Below are 25,454 nucleotides of genomic sequence, written 5' to 3' on the forward strand. Positions count from 1 at the left end.
AGACAAACATTGTTTACTGTGACTTAAGCCCCCGTCTCACATAGCGATATCGCTAGCGATATCGCTGCTGAGTCACGGTTTTGGTGACTCACCAGCGACCTCACCAGCGATGTCGCTGTGTGTGACACTTTGCAACGATCAGGCCCCTGCTGTGAGGTCGCTGATCGTTGCAAAGTGTCCTGGACCATTTTTTGGTCGTTGGCCTCCCGCTGGCCAGCACACATCGCTGTGTGTGACCAGCGGGACCAACGATCTGGCTGGTAACTATGGTAAACATCGGGTTACTAGGGGCACGCGCGCACTTAGTAACCCGCTGTTTACCATGGATACCACTCTGCTACGGTGCACGGAGGCTCCCGCGCACCGTAGCAGAGTGGTATCCATGGTAAACAGCGGGTTACTAGGGGCACACGCGCACTTAGTAACCCGATGTTTACCATAGTTACCAGCCTGCTCCTGCTTGCAGCAGGCTGGTAACGGGAGCAGGACATCGTGGAACGATTCTTTCCACGATATCGCTGCTCCCCTGATCGCTGGTGAGCCTGCCTGTTTGACAGCTCACCAGCGATGTATTAGCGATGCAGCAACGATCCCTGACAGGTCGTATCGTTGTCGGGATCGCTGCTGCATCGCTTAGTGTGACGGGGCCCTCAGTATCCAGTTACCTTCAATCCGTCAGGTCACAAACTGCTGGAGACCAACTGGAGCAGTGCTGATAAAAGATGAAGATGGTGGCTGGTAAGTGCAGGGAACTTACATTAATAGCACCACTGCAGTGCAGAATAAAAAAACCCACTGGAGTGGTGCTTTAAATAAATATAATTCTTTTAATCTATCCTTATAACCTTATAACTAAGATGCTCCATGCTTTTATCAGTTTTATGGCTAACTCCAGGGCATTCTTTCAATGACCTGGTTCCCAGAATTGAGCTGCATGAGGCCATGATAATGCTTTGTAAAATGGTAGTCCCTGTCCCGCGAGTTCATGACTTTTTTAATACACAACAATATCCTGCTGGCCTTAGAAACACCTGACTGACACTGCATGCTATTATATAGTCTGTGATCTACAAGTACACCTAGATCCTTCTCTTCAAGGGACTCTCCTAGTTTTACTCCCTATAGAACATATGGTGCCCACATATTATTAGTGCCCAGTTGCTTAACTTTATATTTATCGACATTGAATCTCATTTGCCATGTGGCTGCCTAAACACTTGGTTTGTCCAAGTCAGTTTTCAAATTATGACGATCTTCCATAGACTGTGATATATCACATAGCTTGGTGCTATCTGCCAAAATATATACAACTCTATTAATCCCTTCTTCAATATCATTAATAGATAAGCTGAATAATACCACACCCAGCACTGAACTTTGGGGTAAGCCATTTAAAATGGAAGTCCATACAGAGTAGCAGCCATTTGCCACAACTTTCTGGCTGTGAGCTTTGAGGCAGTTTTTCAATCAAATTTAAAACCTTACTTTCTAAACATATAGGGCTAGAATCAGAAAAGCTTTCACACCAGAATTCTGCCATAAAAGCTTTTAAAAGACGCAAAATTTAGGTGCAACTCGGAATAGTGCCTAAATTTTGCGACTTTTGGAGTTTCTCCCAGCTCCGACAAAATTCAATACCTGACTGGAGTGAATTTTCTGGCGTACCGACCTATTCATGAACCAGGATCATTTGACTCCAGCACGTCACATCATCAAGACCTGCGTGAACAACATCAGTCTTGATGAATCGGGCCCATAGATCTTGATTAATCCATTAGGTAATTATGTATCAAATGCCCGTGCAATTCCAAAAATAATTCCAAAATTAAAAAAAAAATACAACTATGGAAAACTACTGCTCATTATGCATGAAAACAAGTACATGATTATGTTTTGTAAAAGTTTGTAACACTAAGGACATCTATCAAGAGGAAATATTTTCAATAAACATCAAAAAAATCAAGAATAGCAGCACTCCAACATGGAAGTCTATTATTTTATTCACCCATTGACATGACGTTTCAACTACACTTTAATTTAGTTGACTAGATTAAAACTCTAGTCGGCTTGATAACATTGCAAGAATGGGTGATTAAGATACTATACTTCTCTTATTTTGAAGTACTACCATTCTTTATGTTTTTTTAATTTTTTTTAATACTTAAAAAGTAGCATTCTTGATTGATCTTATTCTAAGGGACTATGTGGTTAATATCTTGGTGGCAAGGGTCCTTTGTGTTTTGATTTACACATTTTACATTTATATACAGTACAGACCAAAAGTTTGGACAAACCTTCTCATTTAAAGATTTTTCTGTATTTTCATGACTATGAAAATAGTACATTCACACTGAAGGCATCAAAACTATGAATTAACACATGTGGAATTATATACTTAAAAAGTGTGAAACAACTGAAAATATGTCTTATATTCTAGGTTCTTCAAAGTAGCCACCTTTTGCTTTGATGACTGCTTTGCACACTCTTGGCATTCTCTTAATGAGCTTCAAGAGGTAGTGACCGGAAATGGTTTTCACTTCACAGGTGTGCCCTGTCAGGTTTAATAAGTGGGATTTCTTGCCTTATAAATGGGGTTGGGACCATCAGTTGTGTTGTGCAGAAGTCTGGTGGATACACAGCTGATAGTCCTACTGAATAGACTGTTAGAATTTGTATTATGGCAAGAAAAAAGCAGCTAAGTAAAGAAAAACGAGTGGCCATCATTACTTTAAGAAATGAAGGTCAGTCAGTCCGAAAAATTGGGCAAACTTTGAATGTGTCCCCAAGTGCAGTTGCAAAAACCATCAAGCGCTACAAAAGAAACTGGCTCACATGAGGACCGCCCCAGGAAAGGAAGACCAAGAGTCACCTCTGCTTCTGAGGATAAGTTTATCCGAGTCACCAGCCTCAGAAATCGCAGGTTAACAGCAGCTCAGATTAGAGACCAGGTCAATGCTACACAGAGTTCTAGCAGCAGACACATCTCTACAACAACTGTTAAGAGGAGACTTTGTGCAGCAGGCCTTCATGGTAAAATAGCTGCTAGGAAACCACTGCTAAGGACAGGCAACAAGCAGAAGAGACTTGTTTGGGCTAAAGAACACAAGGAATGGACATTAGACTAGTGGAAATCTGTGCTTTGGTCTGATGAGTCCAAATTTGAGATCTTAGGTTCCAACTACCGTGTTTTTGTGCAACGCAGAAAAAGTGAATGGATGGACTCTACATGCCTGGTTCCCACCGTGAAGCATGGAGGAGGAGGTGTAATGGTGTGGGGGTGCTTTGCTGGTGACACTGTTGGGAATTTATTCAAAATAGAAGGCATACTGAACCAGCATGGCTACCACAGCATCTTGCGACATGCAATTCCATCCGGTTTGCGTTTAGTTGGACCATCATTTATTTTTCAACAGGACAATAACCCCAAACACACTTCCAGGCTGTGTAAGGGCTTTTTGACCAAGAAGGAGAGTGGTGGGGTGCTACGCCAGATGATCTGGCCTCCACAGTCACCAGACCTGAACCCAATCGAGATGGTTTGGGGTGAGCTGAACCGCAGAGTGAAGGCAAAAGGGCCAACAAGTGCTAAGCATCTCTCGGAACTCCTTCAAGATTGTTGGAAGACCATTTCCGGTGACTACCTCTTGAAGCTCATCAAGAGAATGCCAAGAGTGTGCAAAGCAGTCATCAAAGCAAAAGGTGGCTGCTTTGAAGAACCTAGAATATAAGACATATTTTCAGATGTTTCACACTTTTTTGTTAAGTATATAATTCCACATGTGTTAATTCATAGTTTTGATGCCTTCATTGTGTATGTACAATTTTCATAGTCATGAAAATACAGAAAAGTCTGTAAATGAGAAGGTGTATCCAAACTTTTGGTCTGTACTGTATATTTTTTTAAATAAGTCACTAAAATAGGTAACAGTTGTTGCATCAATCTGTGGATGTTTTCAAACATAGTAGAAAGTGATGGTCTTAGGTTGTTATGATGCTGCTTCATTTTATTCTGCAGTAAAATACTACCCAGAACAGTGTAATTGGAAGAGGAAATAAAGCCGTGCATTTTGTAGGCATTGATTGGGTTGAGCATAATTATATGCAATCTTTCTGTCTTTTCTCTGTGAGATCCCCTGTGTCTAAATAAAGCTTCAGGAAATTGTTGCGGGAAATATGGACAAGGCCCAAAAATGATCAGCTATGGGCCTCCTACAATCAGATCACTGCACTATCCTCACCAACAGCTTGACATCCTGTGTGTGTGTCCTGATGCTGTGATATTGTTTCAGTACGGTACAACACATGGGCAACAAGATTTCTGCTATAAAATCAGTGATCTTTGCCTGATAACACTGCAATAGACTATGGTTCTACTCAAAGAAGGTTGCTCTTCAACAAGCCAATTTTTCAAGACAATTAACATAAAACATGTTTATTAATATATGTAGAACAGTGTAGAAAGATGACAACCTATCACAAATTATAATCTGCAAAGACGTACAATCTGCGTTCAGCCTCTGAACGCAAACTGCCAGCCAATTTATTTTTACACACAATGACATTTGCTGTGATAGGATTTACCACATTTGCATAAAACACATCAAATTGGAACTGTATTAAGCAATTAGAGGTCTGCTAAGAATGCCACAAATGCATCTATCCTATCTAAACACACTGACTGATTTGTGCATACAATTCGAGTTGGCGTTATTCAGTGAAATTTTACATTGTCTGTATACTCCAGGTACAATAAATTGGATTTCTACTTATTTATAGCAGATTCTTTTTGTAAAGCGAATTACAATCAAATGTGGAATAAAGATCCGTAGTAAGTGTGTAATAAATAGATTTTTTTCTACAGGTAAAAAAGAACAGAAGACATACTGTATATTCTGTAAAATCATAATAATAAAAAGGGTCAGGGATGACAATCACTTTATAGTAGTATTACACAAAATAGTGATTATGTATAAATGAATCCCATGAGGATTTTTAGCAACCAGAACCCATGCGTGAAAGTAACAGGTTCCTTTAAAGAAGACCTATCATTTCCTATAAACTTCTTCAAAATGAAAAAAACTTTCTGGAATGGAGAACAAAGTCATCTAAAGTCAGGCTCTCTGCTGTCTCATTTCTCTGACAGCTGTGTGAGACTTCCTGCTTCTGAGCTTTGAAATACTACTGTGTGTCAGAAGACTGGGAATGTGCAGCGTGCACACTGTCAGAAGACTGGGAATGTGCAGCGTGCACACACTGGCGATGTGTGCAGCTATCTTACCGCTGCTCTTGTTACATGCTAAATATTCAATCTGAACTGTATGGCTCATAGTAACTCATCAAATTCCAACTTTTATTTTTTCAAAGCAAGTCTATAAAAAGAAAGCAGTAATTAAATTGTTTGGTTTGGGTAATGTTTCATATTCTTGTTTCTACTAATTTTCATTACTAATTCAAAGCTTCAGGCTGCACTGTGTGAATACAGAGAAAGAGTTTCAGGCTGCACTGTGTGAATATAGAGGAAAAGCTTCAGGCTGCACCATGTGAATATAGAGGAAAAGCTTCAGGCTGCACTGTGTGAATACAGAGGAAAAGCTTCAGGCTGCACTGTGTGAATATAGAGGAAAAGCTTCAGGCTGCACCATGTGAATACAGAGGAAAAGCTTCAGGCTGCACTGTGTGAATACAGAGAAAAAGCTTCAGGCTGCACCGTGTGAATATAGAGGAAAAGCTTCAGGCTGCACTGTGTGAATATAGAGGAAAAGCTTCAGGCTGCACTGTGTGAATATAGAGGAAAAGCTTCAGGCTGCACTGTGTGAATATAGAGGAAAAGCTTCAGGCTGCACCGTGTGAATACAGAGGAAAAGCTTCAGGCTGCACTGTGTGAATACAGAGGAAAAGCTTCAGGCTGCACCATGTGAATATAGAGGAAAAGCTTCAGGCTGCATCGTGTGAATATAGAGGAAAAGCTTCAGGCTGCACCGTGTGAATATAGAGGAAAAGCTTCAGGCTGCACCGTGTGAATATAGAGGAAAAGCTTCAGGCTGCACCGTGTGAATATAGAGGAAAAGCTTCAGGCTGCACCGTGTGAATACAGAGGAAAAGCTTCAGGCTGCACTGTGTGAATACAGAGGAAAAGCTTCAGGTTGCACTGTGTGAATATAGAGGAAAAGCTTCAAGCTGCACCGTGTGAATATAGAGGAAAAGCTTCAGGCTGCACCGTGTGAATACAGAGGAAAAGCTTCAGGCTGCACCGTGTGAATACAGAGGAAAAGCTTGAAGCTGCACCATGTGAATATAGAGGAAAAGCTTCAGGCTGCACTGTGTGAATACAGAGGAAAAGCTTCAGGCTGCACTGTGTGAATATAGAGGAAAAGCTTCAGGCTGCACCGTGTGAATACAGAGGAAAAGCTTGAAGCTGCACCATGTGAATATAGAGGAAAAGCTTCAGGCTGCACTGTGTGAATACAGAGGAAAAGCTTCAGGCTGCACTGTGTGAATATAGAGGAAAAGCTTCAGGCTGCACCGTGTGAATACAGAGGAAAAGCTTGAAGCTGCACCGTGTGAATATAGAGGAAAAGCTTCAGGCTGCACTGTGTGAATACAGAGGAAAAGCTTCAGGCTGCACTGTGTGAATATAGAGGAAAAGCTTCAGGCTGCACTGTGTGAATATAGAGGAAAAGCCTCAGGCTGCACCGTGTGAATACAGAGGAAAAGCTTCAGGCTGCACTGTGTGACTACAGAGGAAAAGCTTCAAGCTGCACCGTGTGAATATAGAGGAAAAGCTTCAGGCTGCACCGTGTGAATACAGAGGAAAAGCTTCAGGTTGCACTGTGTGACTACAGAGGAAAAGCTTCAAGCTGCACCGTGTGAATATAGAGGAAAAGCTTCAGGCTGCACCATGTGAATACAGAGGAAAAGCTTCGGGCTGCACTGTGTGAATACAGAGGAAAAGCTTCAGGCTGCGCTGTGTGACTACAGAGGAAAAGCTTCAAGCTGCACCGTGTGAATATAGAGGAAAAGCTTCAGGCTGCACCGTGTGAATACAGAGGAAAAGCTTCAGGTTGCACTGTGTGAATATAGAGGAAAAGCTTCAGGTTGCACTGTGTGACTACAGAGGAAAAGCTTCAAGCTGCACCGTGTGAATATAGAGGAAAAGCTTCAGGCTGCACCGTGTGAATACAGAGGAAAAGCTTCAGGCTGCACCGTGTGAATACAGAGGAAAAGCTTCAGGTTGCACCGGGTGAATAGAGAGGAAAAGCTTCAGGCTGCACCGTGTGAATACAGAGGAAAAGCTTCAGGTTGCACTGTGTGAATATAGAGGAAAAGCTTCAGGCTGCACCGTGTGAATATAGAGGAAAAGCTTCAGGCTGCACCATGTGAATATAGAGGAAAAGCTTCAGGCTGCACCGTGTGAATACAGAGGAAAAGCTTCAGGTTGCACTGTGTGAATAGAGATGGAAAAGCTTCAGGTTGCACCGTGTGAATATAGAGGAAAAGCTTCAGGCTGCACTGTGTGACTACAGAGGAAAAGCTTCAAGCTGCACCGTGTGAATATAGAGGAAAAGCTTCAGGCTGCACCATGTGAATAGAGAGGAAAAGCTTCAGGCTGCACCGTGTGAATAAAGAGGAAAAGCTTTAGGCTGCACCGTGTGAATACAGAGGAAAAGCTTCAGGCTGCACTGTGTGACTACAGAGGAAAAGCTTCAAGCTGCACCGTGTGAATATAGAGGAAAAGCTTCAGGCTGCACCATGTGAATATAGAGGAAAAGCTTCAGGCTGCACCGTGTGAATACAGAGGAAAAGCTTCGGGCTGCACTGTGTGAATACAGAGGAAAAGCTTCAGGCTGCGCTGTGTGACTACAGAGGAAAAGCTTCAAGCTGCACCATGTGAATATAGAGGAAAAGCTTCAGGCTGCACCGTGTGAATACAGAGGAAAAGCTTCAGGTTGCACTGTGTGAATATAGAGGAAAAGCTTCAGGTTGCACTGTGTGACTACAGAGGAAAAGCTTCAAGCTGCACCGTTTGAATATAGAGGAAAAGCTTCAGGCTGCACCGTGTGAATACAGAGGAAAAGCTTCAGGCTGCACCGTGTGAATACAGAGGAAAAGCTTCAGGCTGCACCGTGTGAATACAGAGGAAAAGCTTCAGGTTGCACCGTGTGAATACAGAGGAAAAGCTTCAGGTTGCACCGTGTGAATAGAGAGGAAAAGCTTCAGGCTGCACCGTGTGAATACAGAGGAAAAGCTTCAGGTTGCACTGTGTGAATATAGAGGAAAAGCTTCAGGCTGCACCGTGTGAATATAGAGGAAAAGCTTCAGGCTGCACCGTGTGAATACAGAGGAAAAGCTTCAGGTTGCACTGTGTGAATATAGAGGAAAAGCTTCAGGTTGCACTGTGTGACTACAGAGGAAAAGCTTCAAGCTGCACCGTGTGAATATAGAGGAAAAGCTTCATGCTGCACTGTGTGAGTATAGAGGTAAAGCTTCGGGCTGCACTGTGTGAATATAGAGGAAAAGCTTCAGGCTGCACCATGTGAATATAGAGGAAAAGCTTCGGGCTGCACTGTGTGAATACAGAGGAAAAGCTTCAGGCTGCACTGTGTGAATATAGAGGAAAAGCTTCAGGCTGCATCGTGTGAATATAGAGGAAAAGCTTCAGGCTGCATCGTGTGAATACGGAGAAAAAGCTTCAGGCTGCGCTGTGTGAATATAGAGGAAAAGCTTCGGGCTGCACCATGTGAATACAGAGGAAAAGCTTCAGGTTGCACTGTGTGACTACAGAGGAAAAGCTTCAGGCTGTGCTGTGTGAATATAGAGGAAAAGCTTCGGGCTGCACCATGTGAATACAGAGGAAAAGCTTCAGGTTGCACTGTGTGACTACAGAGGAAAAGCTTCAGGTTGCACTGTGTGACTACAGAGGAAAAGCTTCAAGCTGCACCGTGTGAATATAGAGGAAAAGCTTCAGGCTGCACCGTGTGAATATAGAGGAAAAGCTTCAGGTTGCACTGTGTGACTACAGAGGAAAAGCTTCAGGTTGCACTGTGTGACTACAGAGGAAAAGCTTCAAGCTGCACCGTGTGAATATAAAGGAAAAGCTTCAGGCTGCACCGTGTGAATACAGAGGAAAAGCTTCAGGTTGCACTGTGTGAGTATAGAGGTAAAGCTTCGGGCTGCACCGTGTGAATACAGAGGAAAAGCTTCAGGTTGCACTGTGTGAGTATAGAGGTAAAGCTTCAGGCTGCACCGTGTGAATACAGAGGAAAAGCTTCAGGCTGCACCATGTGAATACAGAGGAAAAGCTTCAGGCTGCACCGTGTGAATACAGAGGAAAAGCTTCAGGCTGCACCATGTGAATACAGAGGAAAAGCTTCAGGCTGCACCGTGTGAATATAGAGGAAAAGCTTCAGGTTGCACTGTGTGAGTATAGAGGTAAAGCTTCGGGCTGCACTGTGTGAATACAAAAGAATAGCATCAGAATGCACTGTAAGAATAAAGAGGAATCGCAGTTTGGGTTTGGGGCTGCACTGTGGGAATACAGAGGGAAAGCTTTGCGGGATTCAAAAGAGAGCTTCGGCTTGCACGGTGTGAATGTAGTGGGGCACCTTTCTGGGTTTAAAAAAAGTGTTTCAGCTAACTCTGTGGCCAAAGTTTGTTTTTATATTCCTGGAAAACCACTGTAATTATTTAATTAACTGGTTTACAATTCATAACAGTTTGTGTTACATGATTTTTTTTTCATCACATGGCATATTCAGTTGTTTTTTTTGTAGTTGTCACACTACACAGAGAAGATGTATAACCTTTTTATATATACTGTATACTTTTTTCAATCGCAGTTTTTTTTTCTTGTTCCATACTGTTTTGCATGGCCTCTAGTGCTGTTTATGATGTCTGTCCGGTTGTGGAAGTTGCAGTCTGACGTGAGTATGTGGTGCTTCGTGCCTTGTGTGAGTGATGGTTCTGTCATGTGTAAGTTTAGGTGTTAAATTAATGCCTCCTTTTATCCTGGCTCCACTCTTTTACAAGAAGCGCCCAACTTGAGCTGTTTGTGTGTTCTTTTGTTTCCTATATGTATATAGAGAGGGAGAGTGAAGGTAGAAGCTACCCGCAACTGATCTCTTGGAATAGTCATCCTAGAAGCATGGTCCTTTGTCAGCTTTTCTAAGTAGGTTTTTTTTTGCTGAATTGCGTCAGCGTTTCAGAGTAAAACATACACAGCTGCAATAGCTCAGTGGGTCTCTGATTCATGCTGCTCTTGGTTTGTGCAGCATGAATCAGCTGTCAGGTTCACTCTAAAGGTTTTATTTCATCTTCTTATTTTAGGAGCGCACTTCTTCACAGCCAGCCGACTTCCTGAGTGCGATGTAGGGGAAAGAGATATCAGCCCTCCTGCTTGACAGTTTACACTCCCAATGCTGTTATAAAAGGCAGCTTTGCCTTTGCAGCATCAGTGGCACTGAAGCTGGCCGAGATTGCTGGAGCACATTGTTGATTCCAAGCCACAGCCGGCTTCAGTGCCACTGCGTTTCTGATGAAGACCGCTTCAGCGATCCAAATTTAGTGCAGCTCTTACAAGAGCCTCATCTGAATAGAGCAGAGATCGAGTATGCTCATCTCCACTATTTATTTCACTTTCTTATATAGCACCACAGGGCTTTCTATGTCTTTGGAGTGATAGGAATACCCAGAGGAAACCTATGCAAACACAGGGAGAACATACAAACTCCTGTTGTCCTTGGTGGGATCAGAACCAAGGACCCAAGAGTAAGAAAACAACAATGCTAACCACCGAGCCACCATTCTGCCCACTACAGTCATTCTTAAGGGGAGTGCTGTAGACAAGCTTAGAACAGTTCTCAGCTATTTCCAGAGGTCCAGTTGAGAATGAATGGAGAAAAGGTGTACATGCTTCACCTCTGCTCCAATTAGACAGGGCTCTTCAGAGCCTTGTTCTTGGGATTTGTGTTGGATCCCCAGTGATCAGGAAGTTATCCCCTTTCCCTTGAACAAGGGATTAATTCCAAACTTTGTATAATCCCTTTGAAGAAGAATATTGGTTGCAATGAGTTTCTATGCTAAAGACTGGGCTGAAATAGCAGTGGAATAGGAATTGTTTTCAGTAGGGCACAAGCACAGAAGACAATCTCACAAGGGAAGTATAACTTTAGCCTTTCATTTAAAATTAATTAGCAGACTATACCAGACTCCTGCATGGGCTATATGTTTGAAATAAAAGTGGTATTACTATTTATTTTACTATTTATTTTATATATTACATATGTATTAAGTATATCTTCATGCTGAATCACGCTACAATAGGGAGACTTTCTTGGAACAACAGCACACCTAAAATAATCTGTAGCTTAAGATACAGTATACAGAGGTTGTGAGATTTCATGTAGATTGGCTTAACACCTTAACATTCAGTGACGTGTATTACCCGTCATTGGTTGTGTTCCCCTGTTTGGTGCGGGCTCTGGCACTGAGCCCGCAACTTTCCAGGGACATGACAGCTGATTTGATCAGCTGTCATGTGCCACTAACAGCCAAGGGTGGAATCGTGATCCACCCATGGATGTCAACCAGTTAAATGCCGCTGTCAATCTCTGACAGTGGCATTTAACTTGCGCAAACAGATGTGTGTCTTGGCTCCGCCCATCGGCGCCCGTGTCACATGACCGTGGGTCGAGGATGGGTTGGCATGACAACCTGGGGTCTGCAGGAGACCCCTGTAGTTGCTATTGCCGAACTGCTATGAGCGCCTATAACATGTTGACATGTCTTTTTAGTAATGAGTTCACATTACTGACAGTATAAATTTCTCCTGCAATGACTTAGTCCGGCCATTAGGGGTCAGCAAGAAACAAGTAAAGAAAAAGCCCGGGGATCTGTAAAAAAGCCCGGGAAACACAGAACCAGGAAGTCCTCCAAGGAGACGAGATCTGTCTGATGCCAAAAGGACGTTTGGGAACTTGTACAGACTGCAGACAGACGGTGTGTCCAAGAAGAAGCTGTGCCTTATGAGTAACTGAGATATGTAACCGGTCACCAACTGTGTAGTCAGTTAGGGAAAGCTAGTTAGTGATTCCAGTAGTGCTGAGAACTGCCTGGTGTATATCACTGCTGATGGACTGATCAGGCTTGATCCAGAGATTGTGAAGGAACTGGTATACTAAGACTCTATGTACGTGGATACTACAAAGGAGCCCTGTTGTGAACTACACTTTGAGACTGAGATTGATTCTAATTCCTGCTTACACCTGGATGTGCTGAAGAGCTTGGTGAGAAGGAGAAGCTGATCAAACCCTGTGGCCAGAGATCAGGGTCTAATAAAAGGTTTAGTTTGTTAACTGTTCGTATATGTATTAAGTCTGAGAGATTTCTCTTTGCTCTTGTAAGAAGAGAAACTGTACACTGTATGGGTAACGCGTTGGCTAAATCTAAATATGAGTGTTCTCTAAGGGGAAAACAAGGGTACCCAGATCCCATTGTATTAGTGTGGGAGGGGGTGTAAGGTTATATTCCTGGGAGGACCACGTGCCACATCCGCGGTAACATCCTGGGTAGGCCCTGTACTGAATAAGGGTGGGAGCGGCATAGCCCAGGGGTAGTTTGGCTCATTCCCGCGAGATTGGCACTTGGGCTCTCTCGGGCTGCATAACTTGTATTTTGTGTTAGTGGCTGTTGTGGCCCATATTTTGTAGAATCGTTTAACCCTGTCATTTGTGTGACCAGTATAAAGAAAGTTATTTGCCACTATACGAGGTCGGAGTCATTCATAGCAGCACCGTATCCCTCATACACATTCGACCGGCGTTCCGGTCATTACACGCCGCCCGGTGGTCGGCGCTCATAGCAGATGAGCACTTTTGTTACACATAGCAAGGCTGAAGCCCTGCTATGTGTAACATAAGCGATCAGATGATTGCAGCTTGTAGTCTCCTATGGAGACTATTGAACAAAGTAAAAAGTAAAAAAAAAAGTTTTTAAAAAAATATACCTTGACGTACCAGAGCTGGTGTGTCACTCTCCATAAGGAGAAACACTACCCTACCCCTAAGACCTCAGTCCAGAGCCTCTCACCTAGCCAAATCAGTTCTCATACTTTGCACTGACGAGGGCCAACAGCCCGAAACACCGTATCTGTAAATTGAGATTCTGATTTGGCTTTTATCCTAAGTCATATTGCACGACTCGTTAAAGGGTTGATTGTGACTAGTAGGATTGCTACTTCCAATAGGTGGCGCTATAGAGTACAAGTCCTCTTTTTCTCTGAAGAGGCAATTTGCATATTAAATTTCCCAGAGGAGCATTGCATGACGAATAAGCCTCCTTACCTTGATGTGCTAGAGCTGGTGTGTCACTCTCCATAATGAGAAACGCTACCCCTTAGACCTCAGTCCAGAGCCTCTCACCTAGCCAAATCAGTTCTCATACTTTGCACTGACGAGGGCCAACAGCCCAAAACACTGTATCTGCAAATTGAGATTCTGATTTGGCTTTTATTCTAAGTCATATTGCACGACTCGTTAAAGGGTTGATTGTGACTTGTAGGATTGCTACTTCCAATAGGTGGCGCTATAGAGTAAGTCCTCTTTTTCTCTGAAGAGGCAATTTGCATAAAAAAATATAAAACTTCAAATCACCCCCCTTTTGCCCCATTCAAAATAAAACAATTAAAAAAATTAAAAATACACATATTTGGTATCGCTGTGTTCAGAATCGCCTGATTTATCAATATATAAAAATAATTAATCCGATCGGTAAATGACGTAATGAGGAAAAAAAAATCAAAATGCTATAATTAAGTTTTTTTGGTCGCCGCAACATTGCAATAAAATCCAATAACAGATGATTAAAACATCGCAGCTACCCCAAAATGGCATCAATAAAAATGTCAGCTCGGCGCACAAAAAAAAAGCCTTCACCCGGCCCCAGATCACGAAAAATAGAGACGCTATGGGTCTTGGAAAATGGCGACTTTTTTTTTTTTTTACAAGCTTTGGATTTTTTTTCACCACTTAAATAAAAAAGAACCTATACATGTTTGGTGTCTACAAACTCATAATCAGGTCAGTTAAAGCATTTAGTGAACATGGTAAAAAAAAAACAATTGTGGAATTGCACTTTTTTTCAATTTCACCGCAATTGGAATTTTTTTCCTTTTTCCAGTACAAGATATGGTAAAAGCAATGGTGTCATTCAAAAGTACAGCTTGTCCCGCAAAAAAACAATCCTCACATGTCCATATTGATGGAAAAATAAAGCCTCTGGGATGAAGGGGCGCAAAAAACTGAAACGGAAAAACCCATGGTCCTTAAGGGGTTTTAAAGGAATTGTCCACTACTCAGACAGCCCCTTCTCAATTACCATATTTCTCCTCCGGTGCCATTCCAGTGAAGTCGGTGGAGGGTCTACTGAGACGTTGTCATGTCACCTGAGCCCTGCAGTCAATCAGTGGCAGCTTCACTCTCCCTTCCAATGAAACTGAGATCTGGAAGAAGTGAGAACTGCTGCTGGGATGTCACTTTCTCCAGTTTAGTCCAAGGGATGTGAGAGTGAAGAGGCCCATTAGTGGTCGGTGATTGATTGCAGGGCTCACGTGATATAACAACCTCACATGAGCCCGGGGAGACCTGACGTCGCTAAAATGGCACCAGCACCAAAGGTGTTATTATTTTACGTGGGAGATATGGTAAATGAGAATGGGTTGTTTGAGTAGTGGACAACCCCTTTAACTATATAATACTCAAAACTTACATTGAACAAAATATCTTGCAATGGAATTTAAAGGTAATGAATTGTGTAATTCTAAGAACACGGTATAATTCAGCATCAGTTGTCTTTCAGGCTTCTCAGACAGGAAGACAATGGCATTACAAAAACAAACTATGGTAAAGGCAAATAATTTTCTCAGAAAACCTGTCAAGTTCCTTACAGAAGACGGCTAAACCTTTATCATTATCATGACACAGGCAAGCGCTACAACACAGTAAATGCAGATTATGGGAGCCATTAATTAACTTCCCTGCAGACTAAGAGTCAGTAATTTATGTTAATTACTATATGTAGTTGGTGGTGGGTATGCTTCTGTTAAGGGATGTAAGCCTCATTTATCTTCATCTGCTTGGTGTGCTCTCTAATACATGTTACAGGCAGGAAGGAAGAGGCCTAGGAGTTGTCATGGAAACCCCAAGTGGTGAGAAAGACAATGGTATGGAAAAATATTCCTCTTTACATGGGACAAGTCACTTTTTTTATTTTTTAATACCCACTATCACAGTATTAAAGTGTTTTGATTTTGATTATGAAGTAAGTTGCCAAATCTTAGTTGAACATCAACTGTGGCTAATGAATTCATCATTGTCATATAACATACATCCAAAGGCACTTTCTAGACATTTTATTGTGCTTAAAGGTGTTTTCTCCACAAAGTATATTTTAATCAACAGATCTTGCAATAAAATAAGTTCCACAATTGGATGTGTTAAAAGAAATGTTCCTGTGCTGAGATAATCTTATAAATATTCCCTGTGTAATGGCTGTGTCTGACCGTACAGGAACATGGTCTGATTATACCACAGCTCATGAGCAGGGGAGAAAGCAAAAGAGAGTATACAGACAGGACAGCATGGGATCGCAGTTCCAGGGCAGGGGAAGATGCAAAAGAGAGTATACACACAGGACAGTATGGGATCACAGCTCCTGGGCAGGGGAGGATGCAAAAGAGAGTATACAGACAGGACAGCACGGGATCGCAGATACTGCTTTCTGTGAAGTAAAACATTTATAATCAAGCAGCAAAAGCTTTACCTCATTGAAAGAATCAGCTACGATCCCCTGCTGTCATGTCTTTATACTCTCTATTGCGTCCTCTCCTTTCCCAGGAGCTGTGATATGTTCAAACCATGTTTTTTCCACAGACATTATAGAGTAAATTGCATTTATAAGATTATGTCAGCACAGGAACATTGTTTTAACACAGTTGTGGAACTCATTTTTATTTGAAGATCTATTTAAGAAAATATACTTTGTTTGTGGAAAAACCCCTTTAACAACTCATAAGTTACTGATTCATATGCGAAATAAGACCTTATTTCCTTCAATTACAAACATTTACTTGGTAATACAGCTAGATTCTCACTAGAGTTTGGATTTTACTTTTTGCTTTAAACCTCCTGCATGAAACAGGTCAAGAATCAAGACTACGATGGACACAAATGGTGACAGACAAACTGCATTAACTAAAGTGAATAAGAAAGGCATATATAGTTGATTTTATAGGGTGTTGCAGGAGGAGAAATATCTCAAGTTCAACCTTTGTCTTTCCTTTGGAGTTTGGGTGGGGATTCCACCAGAACCATTGGAATAAGTGGTATTGATCTTGGAGGCCGGTAAGAGTAAAGTGAAGTCACATTTACAAAGCTACACAGTTGTTTTACCCATGTTAATGGTATATTTCATTGTGCCTGTGTTGTGGTGTTTTTTGTTGAAATTTGCTCCTCAATGATAAATTAGTGAGTGATGGTTATGTGGTATGAACTGGTACTAGGACCCCATTTAAATGTTTTCTATGGGACTCTTCTGTGTTTGCCTTTAATTATTTCACATAAAATATGCATATTTTCATTAACTTTTTAACAATTCTGTAAACATTAATATAATTTTAACGCCAGGATTGAGCTACCATTTAGAGTTTATCTGAACTAGTACTAAAGTGCTGAGAACGTGGCTGGATGTTCACATGAATAACAACAAATCTAGCATTCTGTATTTAACTAGTATTTTGTATTCTATTATGCCATTGCATAAATGACCATTTGAGGGATTTTTTCAATGTCTCATCCAGAAAATTGTCATGAGCATTAAACACTTCACTAATGTCCATCAGGGTGACACAAGGTATTTTAGGGCTACAGATGTGGAAAAGGTGATCGGGCCAGTTAGGGGAAGGGATTGGCGATGCCTTGTCCTAAATAGGGAGGCATTATGGATCATGAAATTAGACATACAGTACATGTTTCAGGAAGACTACATTTAAAAACTAATTTAATATATATGTACCAACACCTTTGATGCCAATACTATCATCCTAATTTTATGATAACATAATTTACTGCAAGATTCCATTCATATCTTGCATTTAGTATACTTAACTACTCTATGAATAGGATAAATCATGGTCTCCAATCATACTAGAGGATAAAATGCTACTAGTGTTGGATGTTTTGTTTCATTGGCAATTTTATACATACATACGTACATCAAATTTCCCTTATAAACAGTTCTACGGGAGACTATATATTTCCTTACATACATAGACAGAGTGTCATTTTAACTGTAAGCTCTTTGTCTGAACAGTCAGTTATGAGTAAGAACCCGTGAGTTTAGTAGTCGAAACCTGTAACACTCATGTAAAAAAAATATGTTTTTTGCTTACATATTTTGAATTTGCACCAATGGTTTTGAAACGTTTTCAAATATTTTTTTTTATTTTATGAATTTCTTATGAGTGCTGGACCAAATACGTTCTCGGTATTTAACTAGCATCGCCTCTTCAAGCATTATTACGGACCAGTGGTAGCTGATTTGATAATAATGCACAAGACTAGTCATGGCTTAGCTTAAAAAAGTCATTCAACAATTGCTTTGAGAAAAAAATCCCATTGTTTTCACTGTAAGGGTGTTTAGTTTGTGCTGACATTCTGCTATTATATATGTTAAAACGTCGAACAACTTAAATGGCACTGTTTAGTAGATGGATAGAAGAAAAAGCCTGAGTACAGTACATCTTGCGCTGTGCATTGAAAACCACTGACATAATATGTATTAGTACCTATTAATTATATGCCCCTTTAGAAAATCTGAAACGATTTATATGGGGGGAAAAAAAAGAGTGCAGTCAAAACACTATTTTACAAGGTGAAAATGAGTGCATTGTTCTGCTTTGTTACCATGGATATTAGAATATTTGAAACTATAGAAGAGAACAAGATATACAAAGCGACATAGGAGTAGATAGCGGGTATGATCCATTTGTGCAACTAAGCCATATAATGGGAACATGTGGGAGCTTGTGTTATACTTTGTAAGCTACGGTACAATAAGATTATAGTTCATAGAACTACATGGAAAAGTTATCAATTGCAAAGTTTCATTTTTAAGTTACAAAGTTGACAGAGAAAAACTATGATTTTTGGAAAGTTTTCCCTCCTAATACTTTAGATGAGTATTTTATGATTCTCTACCTGGAGTCACAGCATTTTAACATTGAATTGTAAAATGTTCTAAAAAGATTATACCGGAATTTCCACAGATTTTTTTCTGTCACTGTCCTCATTAGGTTTAAGAGATATAGTGTATGCAACTTTCTGTTGTGAAATCCGCTGATATGGTTGTCATTCAACAAGAATGAAACTAGATGGTGTATCTGGAGATGGTCATACCTAGTCCAAAATTTTGCCCAATGCAAACGATTTAGGCAATAATCTGGCCATAAAATTCATATAGGGAGCTCTGAATATCACAGTCCTAATTAAAAGGATGTTGTATTTATCAAGATAGCATACTTAGGCACCCTTATGGAGACCAGAAATGCAAGAAGCCCATCTGCAATTATTATTTTTACCTCAATATTTGTAAGTCGAAATCAAGAGTGGAACAGTCAGAGGAAAAGTATAATAGAAACACATCACCACTTCTGTATTTATCACCCACTCCTGGTTTTGGCTTAAAAATATGATGATGAAAAACTCACCAAATTCTCAAAGTGTGCACGTGGCCTAAGAGAGTAGGAAAAGGAGATGGCATACTTGATGTTGAGGGCATATTTGCTCCTGAAGGTGATAGTGGTGGAGGTAGACTTTATGGCTACTTTTTAAACTCTTAATCAAAATATATATGGTAAACGTTGAGGGGGCATAGTGCTTGATAGTACCCAGATACCTTTGTTCTACCAAATACTGGGTTTTGATTTATTGATCCTTATTCATATCTCTTGAGATCAATCAAGTTGTTATGGACCATAGTTATACTTCTTCCTTAGATGGTTTTACTGCATGAGATTCATATGAAATTATGACATTTTCAGACTCTGTTGAAAATATTTTATTATGTCTGCCCAATGTCTGCACAGTATAACTCTACAGAAACTGATATTTATTTACAAATTAAACAAAATGATTAGAAATTATTATTCTTTTCATACTTATTTTAATGATCTAGAATAATTTCATGTTTCCCTGTTCTACTGCAACATGTTTTTATATGTATCATGTGATTTTTTTTTTCTAGAAGGAGCTCTGTGATATTAAAGGGTTGTCTGTTTTTAAACTATAAGTCTTCAGTCACTCTATGTGACTGCAGACTTGTGAATCCTCTGGTGCTGGTGCCAGGAACGGTGCTCATATGACCACAAGTATACGATATATACTCCCAGCCACAGTCCGACTAGGTGGGTGTGGCCTCACTCAATGCAATTGTATTGAGCGATGCGAGAAACAGTCTAGTCGGCATGTGGCCGGGAGTATACATATCACATACTTGTGGTCACATGCCCACCGTTCTCGGCGCTGACACCGGAGAATCCTCACAGCACTCAGTGCACACGATGTGAGGATTCACATGTCTGCAGCCACATAGTGACTGCAGACTTATAGTTTAAGACTGGACAACCCCTTTAAGCATATTAGAAATTTTTAGTACAGTATTTTTTTTAGTATGCTAAAAAAAAGATTAAACAAAGAATGTATTAAAGATATATAAATATAAAGTGTGAACAATTTTATGAACTTTAAGTGCTTCTTCTAACTTTTTATTTATATCAAATAATGTATACTTTGTGGATGAAGCAGGCGCTCCATAAAGTTGACATAAGAAACTTTATCATAAGTGTACATACCTTTTAAGGTTCCATAAATTTCAGAGATGTTCTGTTTTCATGGATTGTCAAAGTTATAACTGTTAAAGAAAAAAATATTCATTAAATAATGTTTCTTTTTTTTGCAAATAATTGCTTATAAAATAAATAGTCAAACATCCAATACATTACATTCAATTCAGTGCACAATCTTATATTCAAATTTGAACAAGTAGGCGGAACAGCCGGCAAAAGACAAGATTCTTCTCGCTGTCCTCAGATCTCTGACTTGCGGACAAATTACATTGGGAGGGAGTTTGGTTTGTGTGTGTTTATCTGTGTACATGGGACTGTAAATGGAAACTGCACATCCAACTTCACATGTACAATATTCACAAAGTCGAGACAGGAGCTCCCAAGCACCTTTACGACTTACATAATTAATGCGACATTTCAGTTCAACCAGACCAAAATGTTATATTCCAAAATGCTAAAATCCGGTATCACATCAGAAAGTTGGTTCCCTTGACAAACAAATGAGCGAATTTTATATACTTGCCATAATGTACTTCTTAAAAACCGATCATAAAATATCCCAAAAATGAATGGCAACAAAATTCAAGCAATGATTCATTTAATGAAGTCATCATTATCATTTAATATGCATACACTGAGCTTCTAATGCACAGTGCCAAACATTTACTATATAATTGATTCATTTATGAACCACTAATGGTGCAATTGACCAATTTCATCCAAGCTTAATTACTTTTGACACTGATTTATGTGCTTTGTTTGGTGACAGAACTGTGTATATTCACATTTGTGTAGGCGAACAGCCAAGCTGACCTTGGTAACGTGGATCTACTATAGAATTTCAGATGCTAAAAAAGAATACGGCCCGAAAAAATGCAACATAAGCCAATGGAAGAGGAAGGATCGTCAGAGGTCTTTGAAGTTTATGTAATTCATACGTGACAGGTAAGATTCTAGAAGAAGGTACTTTGAGACAAGCGACATGGGTAGCGTTGAACAACCTTGATATTAGAGAAAACCCTGATACATGAGTTTGTGATTGACGCTCGCAATATTGCAATGTACTATTGATGCGTTGTGAATTATTATGCTAAACATTGCTACTAATTCTGTACCAGTTATTCATTCCTGAAGATAATATAAAGTGACAATAATCATGTGCTGCCTCAATGTCTAATTCTCTATGACAAGTACTACTGATATGGTTTTTAAACTGATACCAAGGGCTGTGATGCTTTTCAGTGAACCTAGTGTACTCCATGTCTTTGGCACAGGACAGGAACAATCACTGAAATCAACAACTGTATTGCATCTAAAGGTATCCACAGCCTCTACTGTCCAGGAGTTACACCTCAGGAATAGCAAAGGCTGGAGAACATATTGGTGCATTAAAGGGGAACTTGTCAGCATGGTTTTACATATGGAGTCAGTGGTATAACTGTATAAGTATTTTTTTTTTCAGAAATCCAATGTGCAATTTGTGAGAAGTCTAGAAAAAAAAGTAATATGCAAATTAGACCAGAAGTGCACTAGGGTGTATCCTCTAGAAAGAAGTAGTAAAAACGCATTGATTAGCCCCCAGTGTATTTACAGCCTAATTTGTTTATCGTTTCTATTCTAGATTTCTCAAGACCGGCACATATGTAAAAACGTGATGACAGGTTCCCTTTAAGTTTCCAATGACAAGTGAATGCTACTAACAGGTAATAATTTAAGATTAGTTGCTAAAGTTTGATTCTTTTTATAGAAATTTAATTTTTTTAGGTTTTTTTGCAGTGAACATTTTTGAAAAAAATATAACAGGAAATGCAGTCATATTGGTTATCACCATTTCATTATATTCTCAGAAATAAATGACAAACTATTACATCATTATTGATTAATCATATTGACAAAAAGATCACTTGGTCAGAAGACAATTCTATAGTGATCATTTTTTTTATTTTGGCTAAAAATCATGATTAGAGAGGACCTATCTCCAGGTCAAAAGTGGCCAGTTTTTTTATCTTCATTTATTTCTGCTCCTCCTCTGGTTATGCTGTTTATATGCTTCCATAGATATGGGCCTTTATATCCAGTGCTTATTATTATGGTCTTTAAGGGGGGTGGCTTATAGGATTCCCTGGGGGCGTATCTTTAGACTATGCTGCAGAATTTCTCTGTGAGCCACGCCCCCTTAGTAAAGATCACAAAAAATCCCGAAACTTTGGGGCAGATTTAAAAAAGCATACTCAAGGGAGCAGTAGGAATAGAACAAGAGCAAAAACTGGCCACTTTTGACCTGGTGACTGCTCCTCTTTAAGAGTAGTTTTTACTTCGCTTATGGCTGTTTTGATGCTATCACATTGTTTCTAAGCCATGGCTTCCTGCAACACTTGGGTTATATAGAGCCTAGTAAGAGGTTTCCAGTAGCTTGTACTGTCATTTTTACAGTGAGAATGAAAAATTATTTCATCTTGCTCAAACAGCCTGGTACATGAGTAGTCAAGACAATTAAGAACTCTTGGCCAAGATAAGTGTTTTGTAGGTGAGATTTGGAGTAGGAGTCTACTCTATGGATGGTGTGGCAAACATTTTCTTCAGAATCTGGCCAAATTAGGAATTTAGGGAAATTATCTTGATTGAAAAATAGCAATAATGGTGGGGCTACATGTCAGCAGTAAATTGGGGTAAGTTGCTGCAAACCACTGATAACATTTCTAACACAACTTCACCATCATTTTTTTCCCCAAGTTTTTGAAGCATGTGCTAGGAAAATTTTCATGGTTGCCACTTCTGACATGCATTTTATGGGTTCACCTCCTATGGCCTTTATTTATTGGGTTGGGTATCAATGTAACTGTTTTTGTATCCATTTATTTATTTGACATACTTATATAGTGGCATCATAGTCCACGGCGCTTTACAGACCTAATCATCATTGTCCCCATTGGGGCTCACAATCTAAATTCCCTATCAGTATGTCTTTGGAGTACACGGAGGAAACCCATAAAAAGATACAAACTCCTTGCAGATGTTGTCTTTGGTGGGATTTGAACCCAGGACCCCAGAGCTGCAAAGTAACAGTGCTAACCACTGAACCATCGTGCTATCCATCTAGTTACCTGTCTTACATTTATATGGGCAGTTTAATGTTCAGTAAACTGAATTAATTTATTAATTTATTTATTTATCAAGCAGTAGACAGACACTTATAATAATGTATGCAACATAAAAAGTTATTTTTTTGTATTCCTACATTGTAAAACAAAGGAGTACAAATGTTTTTACTGCAATAAAATATATTGAAGCTTTAATCTGTCAGGCCCATGCCAATCTTCCAGTGCTGCCTCCCCGGGTACACAGAATAAGCAAATATCAGCATGCTGTCTAAAAATAGAGGTAATCTGTATTCAGAAATGTCACGTCTGCTGTCACAATCAATGCTGCTGAAGTGCTGCTGTGAGCTAATACCCAAATCAAAGCAATTATGGTGGATTTGCTTATTGGCTCTATTAGGACCTTCATCACCTTTGATATGGAAATCTGAAAACAAAAAAGAAGGGTGTCAAAAATACCTTGACACTCAAAGCTCTGTGAAGGACTTGCTAATAAGATACACAAGTAAAGAAAAAATGCCAAAGCAAATCTGTATATATTGTCATGTAAAGCATATTTGCATCAAGATAAGTGAAACATGTAAAGTCTCAGTAAAGGGTTAAAACTAAAGTTACCGTAAAGGTAATAATACAAATACAGATCAGACTATAAGAGATGATTGGACTGAGATCATGAAAAATAGCCCCTTTGTTGTAACCGATCTAAATTATAATCAGGTGCCCTCCATCACTGCATATTATTCACAACTGTATTATATATATATATATATATATATATATATATATACCGTATATTCCGGCGTATAAGACGACCTGGTGTATAAGACGACCCCCCTACTTTCCTGTTAAAATATAGAGTTTAGGATATATTCACCGTATAAGACTACCCCTTTTCCAACGCATACCAAACACCGGTAAAAATAAAAAAAAACAGATTTGAATTTAACATGGTCCTTTTTTAATTTAAATTCTTATGACATGCAGGTATATAGCAGGAAAACTGTCACTCATAAACATATTAAAATAGGGGGGACCCCACGTCATTTTTTGGGGGGGTCCCCCATTCTAATAGCTAGTAAAGGCTAGGTGTTCAGCTGGGGGCTGATATTAGTAGCCTGGGAAGCTCCGTGGGTATTACCCCCTTCCCAGGCTTCAAACATCTGCCCCAGCCGTCTGCTTAACCTCCGCTAGAGACTATAATGATGGTGGATCCCACGCCAATTTTCTTTTTAAAAAATCCTTTATTTTAACACTAAATGACAATTGAGGGGTTAATAAAGATGCAGTCCCTAAATTATTATTAATTTTGTAATTAATTTTTCCCAAAAATGTTGACGTGGGCTTCGCCATATTTTTGTGTCCAGCCAGGTACAGCAGGCAGGAACGGGCTGCCCCCAACCACCAGCTGCCTATTTGTACCTGGCCGGACACAACAATATAGGGAAGCCCTTTTTTTAAAAATTATTTCATGAAATAATTAAAAAAAAAAAGACGTGGGGCTTCGCCCTATTTTTGTGTCCAGCCAGGTACAACTAGGCAGCTGGGGGCTGGAATCTGCAGCGCAGGGAGGCCCAAGCTTTCTGGGCCCCCCCCCGCTGCAAATTGCAGTCCGCAGCCACCCCGGAAAATGGCGCGTTCATAGAAGCACCATCTTCTGGCGCTGTACCCAACTCATCCAGGGCCCTGGTGCGGTGGCTCACTGGGTAATAAAGGGGTTAAGGCCAGCTTGGCATTATCAGCTGGCCCTAAGCCCGAAATTCATGGGGTCACACCAATATTAGACATGACCGCCATGAATTTCTAGTAAAGTAATTAAAAAAAACACAAACACCCAGAATAAAGTCCTTTAATTGAAATAAAGACACAATCCTTTATTGTTCTAAATTAAACCATACTTACCATCACGCCCATTCCAGCTGAAGCCAACGATCTCCTGCAATAAAAGTAAAATAATAAAGCAACCTCATCCTTACCTCTCCATGGTTCCCAGGACCGGTCCAGCTCTGCTACATTCACATGACAGGCTGCACCGCAGCAGAACGCTGCAGTTCAGCTTGCCATGCGGCAGACACTGAGAAGCGCAGGCATGCTTGTGCTCCTCAGTGTCTGACTGTGACGGCATCCAGATGAGCCGAGATCATGTCCAATGAACTCGGCTCACCTCATGCACGTCACTGACAGCGTGGGAAAATTCTCCTGCTCCCCGCATGCGCAGTAGAAGTTTCCCACGCTGTCAGTGACGGACGTCCAGGAGGTGAGCTGAGTTCATTGTCGGCTCATCTGGATGCCGTCACAGCGAGACACTGAGGAGCGCAAGCATGCCTGCGCTTCTCAGTGTCTGCGGGATGACAGGCTGGATGGCAGCGTTCTGCTGCGGTCCAGCCTGTCATCTCGATGTAGCAGAGCTGAAGCTGTCCTGGGAACCATGGAAAGGTAAGGATGAGGTTGCTTTATTATTTTAC

General features: G+C 40.4%; 1 pseudogene; it reads left to right on the plus strand.

Moving 5' to 3' along the window:
- Positions 1 to 2,677: 2,677 nt before the first annotated feature.
- LOC141264636 (uncharacterized) overlaps positions 2,678 to 25,454 on the plus strand; it is a 49,666-nt pseudogene continuing 26,889 nt past the window's right edge.

This window comes from Phyllobates terribilis, unplaced genomic scaffold (assembly GCF_046119375.1).
Source record: "Phyllobates terribilis strain yellow unplaced genomic scaffold, ASM4611937v1 Scaffold_4__5_contigs__length_816908805, whole genome shotgun sequence".
Taxonomy (NCBI): Eukaryota; Metazoa; Chordata; class Amphibia; order Anura; family Dendrobatidae; genus Phyllobates; species Phyllobates terribilis.